Consider the following 8905-nt stretch of genomic DNA (forward strand, 5'->3'; position numbering starts at 1 on the left):
CCAATTTCATAAAGTAACTACATCTCTCACATAAAGTACTTGTTTGTTTCAAGAGTGAGTGGTTATCAGTATACATGAGACAATTGCCACAGGATGCCCATATCTATCAGGCTGGCGAGAGAGAAATGATAGGAAACTTCCCATCCATGTTATCAGGCTCTTACTTTATGTTTTATTATGGAAGGGAATGGGTTAACTTGACAAAATGGTGCTGGTAGTGCTGAGACTAGAAAAGGGACTTATATTTTGTGTAGGCTAAGGTTGATCAATAAGGCAATACTGCTCAGTTCACAACTGAGTTGCTCCTAGAGCAGCAGAAAAGCTTGGAAGGGTTTCATTGATAGTTGTTTAGGAAAAAACTGAGCTTCTAAGCTTTTGGGTCAATAAAATAACACTGTTGATCACCACTGCATGAAGAGCAGCACCATACAAACAAGAAGCTTAAATACAAGCAAAGAGTAAACAGTTTTAAGCTAACTACCAGTCAGGAAAGTACGCAATAAGCCTTCCACCAGCAATCCCCAACAAATACAGGTTAGATCAGCACACTTCTGCCACAAGGGTGCAGGAAAAACACCTTCTTAATGTAAAATAGCTGGTTTGGAGCCCAAGTGTACCACGACCACACAAACTACACACAACAGCCCTAAAACTGACAGATACAATGTAATACAGTGCAATTAACTACTTAAAGCAGCAGCAGACAGAACATTTGTTTTTTGAAATCGCTAAAGCACAATCACAGTATATAAGAGAAGTGCAAAAAGATACTTAGAGCCTTTTTGTGGGCTTCTAAGATCAGATACACCAGGTAAACACCTACTGACACTAGATGAATAATCCCAGTCCTCCAAATGTAAAAGCACAGTAAAGGAGTGTCCAGAGTGAAATGCTACCCCGAACAAATGCAAAAGATACAAAATGCTACCACAAGCAAACTTAAAGATATGGATACAGAAATGTACTTTAAACATCTTATAAAAATGTGATTATTCAATAAAAGTCTTCACTTTGTATAAATGAGCCAAGACCCACTCAATTGTACAGAATTTACAAAGGCACTGAAAACAAAATAAGCTGATTAATAAGCCCTCCAGCCAATAAAACTTCACTTAGAAATTTCAAGTGTTTCTCAAACCTAAACATACCAGGTGCACTAGATGGAAAATCCACTGACCTTTTGATGTAAAACAGGTGCTTGCTAGAATGCAACAATACACTACTTTATCCAACAGCTAGCTAGGTAATGAATTCAGAGCAAGTAAATCAGTAGAACAGATGAGAGGCAAAATGCACTTTTTCAATATAAGCACAAGAAAAGGCAAATAAATAATTTAATATATCGACAACAGTGTAGAAAGGGAGAAGCTTATTAACCTCAATTTACAGTAAGGGTGGGCAGCTTAAAATCACCATGTTTAAAAAGCAAATCAATTATAGGGAATCACTAGCAGTGCTTTAGTTTATGCAGGCTTGAAATCTTTTCAGAAAAAGATAAAGGCTCAGAGGTTCACTTTGTATTTGAAATGTGCAGCCTAGCTAATTTGTCTGTCTCTTACATAGAACAAAACATCAGGCCAAGCATATTTCTTAAAACAGACAAGAAAATGGAGCAGGTAAAATAGAAAGCAGCTTTATCACTCACTTTATTTGTTTATTTTATTTATTCTTTGTTGACTAGGTTAGTCCATTGGACTTGTAACCTCTAGTCAGGGGAGACTCGAGGCTGTATTTATACTATTAGGAGAAATTTGGCCAAGGCATCAGGGAACTTCCCCTACTCTTGGTAGTCAGGGGAAGGATTTGTTTCTTACATATCCCGACATCCTGTTTCCTATCCAGGCATGGAAGCAGCCAGAAGGAGCAGGAAGAAATTATGGCTGATTCAGCTTTGGCTGAAAATGAAGTGAAGGTTGATAAAGATGTAGCTGAAATGGTAGAATCACTACCAGAAGTTTTTTTCTGATGCTGTGGGTGCAGAAAATAACAGTGATATTGGAAGAAAAGAAGATTGTAGCTGTAATATAGATGGATTCAGAGGAAAACTTTCAGAGGGAATGTTTAAAGGAGAGACAGTTACCTCTGAGAAATGCATAATTACAACCCTCCAATTGGGAGAGTTGTGGGATGATTATTTGGAAGAAATGGTAAACCAAACTGAACCAGAAAGTGGAGCTGCAATATCATGGAGTGACATCATGCAGAAAATAGAAGAAGGAAAAGGAGAAGGAGAGACTGTGCCAGAAAAAGGTCAAGAGACAAAAACATATGCACAAACTGTGGGAGAAGGAGTAAAGAAGAAAGAAGAAATACAAGAAACAAAAAAGAAATATACAGTACGTTTGAGCTGTAAAAAAGAAGAAACTTTGGACAGGTATAAGGTTTGGGATTCTGTCATAGCACCTCTGGGTGTCAAAGCAAAAGAGGTTAAAACATTCATTTTAATTAATAGAGAGACTTTTTTGTGACTTGATATTTGAGACTGGGCAGGCCATGGAAAATTGTTTGGATGCATATGAATAAAAGAAAAATATTGATCCATGGTCAGAATATGTTGTGCGAGCTTTTTACAGACAAAAGAATAATGATCCAGTTTAGAACTGAAGTTGAAGCAAAAGAACTAAAAGAACATTTGTTAACTATATGTAAATAAGTTATGGGCACTAAAAAAGTATATGATGAAAGATGACTATGGACTGGGGAATGGAAATCTGGAGTAATACTGAAAATGGAAAATGTTATGGACTTACCTAGTATTATTACTGTTCATGGTAATAGAGGTTTTGCGAAATGCAGGGGTCAACCAAAAACCTGTTATTTTTATGGAAAAAAATGATCATTTAATCAATGAATGTGATAAAAAATATATTATTTATGTGGTAAAACAGGGCATAATGTAAAAAAGTGATTTAAAATGCAAAAAATGTGGCAATACTGGTCATTCATGGCTAGAATGTGAAATGACCTTGCAAGAAAATGAAAATGAAGTTATACAGGATGAAGAGATAGTAGAAGGTGTTATACATGAAAGTGTACAAACATATGTAACTGATAAAGAGGTTGTATATGAAGTTAAAGAAAATAACAAGGAAAAAGAAACAGAGGATACAAGTGAGGAAGAAGCGGATTGGTGCACAGTAAGAAATAAAAATAATTCAATAGGGAAAAGAGTTAAAGAAAAGAAAATTCAAAAACATAATGCTTAGAGAAAATAAAAAAAGGAAAGGGATAAACATTTTATGATACTAACTGTTCTTAAAAGCTGAAAATATTAGCTTTAAATGTGAACAGTATGAAAAATCTTAAAAGGAGAATAGGTATATTACAATGCTGTGCTGCAGTAGAGAATAGGTATATTACAATGGGGTGCTGCAGTAGAGAATAGGTATATTACAATGGTGTGCTGCAGTAGAGAATAGGTATATTACAATGGTGTGCTGTAGTAGAGAATAGGTATATTACAATGGTGTGCTGCAGTAGAGAAAAGGTATATTACAATGGTGTGCTGCAGTAGAGAATAGGTATATTACAATGGTGTGCTGCAGTAGAGAATAGGTATATTACAATGGTGTGCTGTAGTAGAGAATAGGTATATTACAATGTTGTGCTGCAGTGGAGAATAGGTATATTACAATGGTGCACTGCAGTAGAGAATAGGTATATTACAATGGTGTGCTGTAGTAGAGAATAGGTATATTACAATGGGGTGCTGCAGTAGAGAATAGGTATATTACAATGGTGTGCTGCAGTAGAGAATAGGTATATTACAGTGGTGTGCTGCAGTAGAGAATAGGTATATTAAAATGGTGTGCTGCAGTAGAGAATAGGTATATTACAATGGTGTGCTGCAGTAGAGAATATAGCAATAACCCACGCCTGGGTGTGGGTAATGCAGGATTTACCCACGGCTGGCATGGTTTGGTCCCAAGGGCGAAGCCCGAGGGACCAAACAAAGACAACCATGGGTAAATCCCGCATTACCCACACCCAGAAGTGGGTTATTGCTATTATACTATGGCATTACTTAAGAAAAGAAATAATTACTTTTCTTAAATAATGGCATTGTATAATGCCTCTTTGCTGCCCTTCCGCAGCTGTGTGGTATCCGTGGCAGTTCTGATGTACTGCACATGCCTATGCAGTACATCAGAGCTGTGGCCAAAAGCAACAGAGAAAGCAAGATTTCCATTGCTTTTTACTGTTTCGCTATGTTAAATGGGTTTAACATAGCGAGACAGCTTTAAAATAAGCAACGGAGATGTCCGTTGCTTATTTTAAAGCTGTCTCATGTTAAACCCATTTAAAAGCAATGGAGATCTTCTCTCCCTTTTTTTAAACCTGTCTCGCTATGTTAAATGGGTTTAACATAGCAAGACAGATTTTTAAAAAAAAGCAAGGGAGAAAGCAAGATCTCCATTGCTTTTTACACACTGTGTCGCTATGTTAAAGGAGTTTAACATAGCAAGACAGCTTTAAAAAAAGCAACGGAGATCTCCGTTGCTTTTTTTAAACCTGTCTCACTATGTTAAACTCCTTTAAAATAGCGAGACAGTGTTTTTAAAAAGACTTATACTAATGGAAAAAGTCCGGGCAACAGGACCTTTTTCCATTAGTATAAGTCGATTTACAACATGCACGCTGGCCAATCAGCATGCACGTTTTGGAATATTAATTGGGGGTCATGGTATAATAGGTATATTACAATGGTGTGCTGCAGTAGAGAACAGATATATTGCAATGGTGTGCTGCAGTAGAGAATAGGTATATTACAATGGTGTGCTGCAGTAGAGAATAGGTATATTACAATGGGGTGCTGTACTAGAATAGGTATATTACAATGGCGAAACAGTAAAAAGCAATGGAGATCTTGCTTTCTCCGTTGCTTTTTTAAACCCTGTCTATGTTAAATGGGTTTAACATGCGAGACAGTAAAATAAGCAACGGAGATCTCCGTTGCTTATTTTAAAGTTGTCTCGCTATGTTAAACCCATTTAACATAGCGAGACAGGTTTAAAAAAAAGCAATGGAGAAAGCAAGATCTCCGTTGCTTTTTACACACTGTGTCGCTATGTTAAAGGAGTTTAACATAGCGAGACAGCTTTAAAAAAAGCAACGGAGATCTCCATTGCTTTTTTAAACCTGTCTCACAATGTTAAACTCCTTTAACATAGCGAGACAGTGTTTTTAAAAAGACTTATACTAATGGGAGAAGTCCAGGCGACCGGACCTTTTTCCATTGGTATAAGTCGATTTACAACATGCACGCTGGCCAATCAGCGTACACGTTTTGGAATATTAATGGGGGGTCATGGTATAATAGGTATATTACAATGGTGTGCTGCAGTAGAGAATAGGTATATTACAATGGGGTGCTGCAGTAGAGAATAAGTATATTACAATGGTGTGCTGCAGTAGAGAATAGGTATATTACAATGGGGTGCTGTAGTAGAATAGGTATATTACAATGGTGTGCTGCAGTAGAGAATAGGTATATTACAATGGGGTGCTGCAGTAGAGAATAAGTATATTACAATGGTGTGCTGCAGTAGAGAATAGGTATATTACAATGGGGTGCTGTAGTAGAATAGGTATATTACAATGGTGTGCTGCAGTAGAGAATAGGTATATTACAATGGTGTGCTGCAGTAGAGAATAGGTATATTACAATGGTGTGCTGCAGTAGAGAATAGGTATATTACAATGGTGTGCTGCAGTAGAGAATAGGTATATTACAATGGTGTGCTGCAGTAGAGAATAGGTATATTACAATGGTGCTGCAGTAGAGAATAGGTATATTACAATGGTGTGCTGCAGTAGAGAATAGGTATATTACAAAATGCAGAGAATAGGTATATTGGTGCTGCAGTAGTGAATAGGTATATTACAATGGTGTGCTGCAGTAGAGAATAGGTATATTACAATGGTGTGCTGCAGTAGAGAATAGGTATATTACAATGGTGTGCTGCAGTAGAGAATAGGTATATTACAATGGTGCTGCAGTAGAGAATAGGTATATTACAATGGTGTGCTGCAGTAGAGAATAGGTATATTACAATGGTGTGCTGCAGTAGAGAATAGGTATATTACAATGGTGTGCTGCAGTAGAGAATAGGTATATTACAATGGTGTGCTGCAGTAGAGACTAGGTATATTACAATGGTGTGCTGCAGTAGAGAATAGGTATATTACAATGGTGTGCTGCAGTAGAGAATAGGTATATTACAATGGTGTGCTGCAGCGGAGAATAGGTATATTACAATGGTGTGCTGCAGTAGAGAATAGGTATATTACAATGGTGCTGCAGTAGAGAATAGGTATATTACAATGGTGTGCTGCAGTACAGAATAGGTAGATTACAATGGTGTGATGCAGTAGAGAATAGGTATATTACAATGGTGTGCTGCAGTAGAGAATAGGTATATTACAATGGTGTGCTGCAGTAGAGAATAGGTATATTACAATGGTGTGCTGCAGTAGAGAATAGGTATATTACAATGGTGTGCTGCAGTAGAGAATAGGTATATTACAATGGTGTGCTGCAGTAGAGAATAGGTATATTACAATGGTGTGCTGCAGTAGAGAATAGGTATATTACAATGGTGTGCTGCAGTAGAGAATAGGTATATTACAATGGTGTGCTGCAGTAGAGAATAGGTATATTACAATGGTGTGCTGCAGTAGAGAATAGGTATATTACAATGGTGTGCTGCAGTAGAGAATAGGTATATTACAATGGTGTGCTGCAGTAGAGAATAGGTATATTACAATGGTGTGCTGCAGTAGAGAATAGGTATATTACAATGGTGTGCTGCAGTAGAGAATAGGTATATTACAATGGTGTGCTGCAGTAGAGAATAGGTATATTACAATGGTGTGCTGCAGTAGAGAATAGGTATATTACAATGGTGTGCTGCAGTAGAGAATAGGTATATTACAATGGTGTGCTGCAGTAGAGAATAGGTATATTACAATGGTGTGCTGCAGTAGAGAATAGGTATATTACAATGGTGTGCTGCAGTAGAGAATAGGTATATTACAATGGTGTGCTGCAGTAGAGAATAGGTATATTACAATGGTGTGCTGCAGTAGAGAATAGGTATATTACAATGGTGTGCTGCAGTAGAGAATAGGTATATTACAATGGTGTGCTGCAGTAGAGAATAGGTATATTACAATGGTGTGTTGCAGTAGAGAATAGGTAGATTACAATGGTGTGCTGCAGTAGAGAATAGGTATATTACAATGGTGTGCTGCAGTAGAGAATAGGTATATTACAATGGTGCTGCAGTAGAGAATAGGTATATTACAATGGTGTGCTGCAGTAGAGAATAGGTATATTACAATGGTGTGCTGCAGTAGAGAATAGGTATATTACAATGGTGTGCTGCAGTAGAGAATAGGTATATTACAATGGTGTGCTGCAGTAGAGAATAGGTATATTACAATGGTGTGCTGCAGTAGAGAATAGGTATATTACAATGGTGTGCTGCAGTAGAGAATAGGTATATTACAATGGTGTGCTGCAGTAGAGAATAGGTATATTACAATGGTGTGCTGCAGTAGAGAATAGGTATATTACAATGGTGTGCTGCAGTAGAGAATAGGTATATTACAATGGTGTGCTGCAGTAGAGAATAGGTATATTACAATGGTGTGCTGCAGTAGAGAATAGGTATATTACAATGGTGTGCTGCAGTAGAGAATAGGTATATTACAATGGTGTGCTGCAGTAGAGAATAGGTATATTACAATGGTGTGCTGCAGTAGAGAATAGGTATATTACAATGGTGTGCTGCAGTAGAGAATAGGTATATTACAATGGTGTGCTGCAGTAGAGAATAGGTATATTACAATGGTGTGCTGCAGTAGAGAATAGGTATATCACAATGGTGTGCTGCAGTAGAGAATAGGTATATTACAATGGTGTGCTGCAGTAGAGAATAGGTATATTACAATGGTGTGCTGCAGTAGAGAATAGGTATATTACAATGGTGTGCTGCAGTAGAGAATAGGTATATTACAATGGTGTGCTGCAGTAGAGAATAGGTATATTACAATGGTGTGCTGCAGTATGGAATAGTTATATTACAATGGTGTGCTGCAGTAGAGAATAGGTATATTACAATGGTGTGCTGCAGTAGAGAATAGGTATATTACAATGGTGTGCTGCAGAAGAGAATAGGTATATTACATAGGTGTGCTGCAGTAGAGAATAGGTATATTACAATGGTGTGCTGCAGTAGAGAATAGGTATATTACAATGGTGTGCTGCAGTAGAGAATAGGTATATTACAATGGTGTGCTGCAGTAGAGAATAGGTATATTACAATGGTGTGCTGCAGCAGAGAATAGGTATATTACAATGTGCTGCAGTAGAGAATATGTATATTACAATGGTGTGCTGCAGTAGAGAATAGGTATATTACAATGGTGTGCTGCAGTAGAGAATAGGTATATTACAATGGTGTGCTGCAGTAGAGAATAGGTATATTACAATGGTGTGCTGCAGTAGAGAATAAGTATATTACAATGGTGTGCTGCAGTGCATGCACATATTATTGTTTTAGAAGATATCAGATTATTAACAGAGGAAGAAAGAACACAAACTGAAAAACTTTAGAATGGTGTGGTAGTTTTGAACATGGGGAAAGAAACATGCTCCGGCATATGTATATTATGTCAAGGAAGCATTAAAATATTAGATGTAACCATAGTGGAACTAGGCCTAACTACAGTAATAGAAGTGAGATGGAAAAATATCTGTATAAAATTATAGCTGTATATGCATATGTAACAAAAAAAGAGAAATGATGTTTAAAAATATTCTTGAATATGTTTGTGTAAATATGGGCATTATAGTGGTGGGTGATTTTAATTGTAATTTAAGGAAAAATAAGTGCAACTC

The sequence above is a fragment of the Protopterus annectens genome, chromosome 4.part0 (assembly GCF_019279795.1).
Source record: "Protopterus annectens isolate FY-2018-M chromosome 4.part0, PAN1.0, whole genome shotgun sequence".
In the NCBI taxonomy this organism is placed as follows: domain Eukaryota; kingdom Metazoa; phylum Chordata; order Ceratodontiformes; family Protopteridae; genus Protopterus; species Protopterus annectens.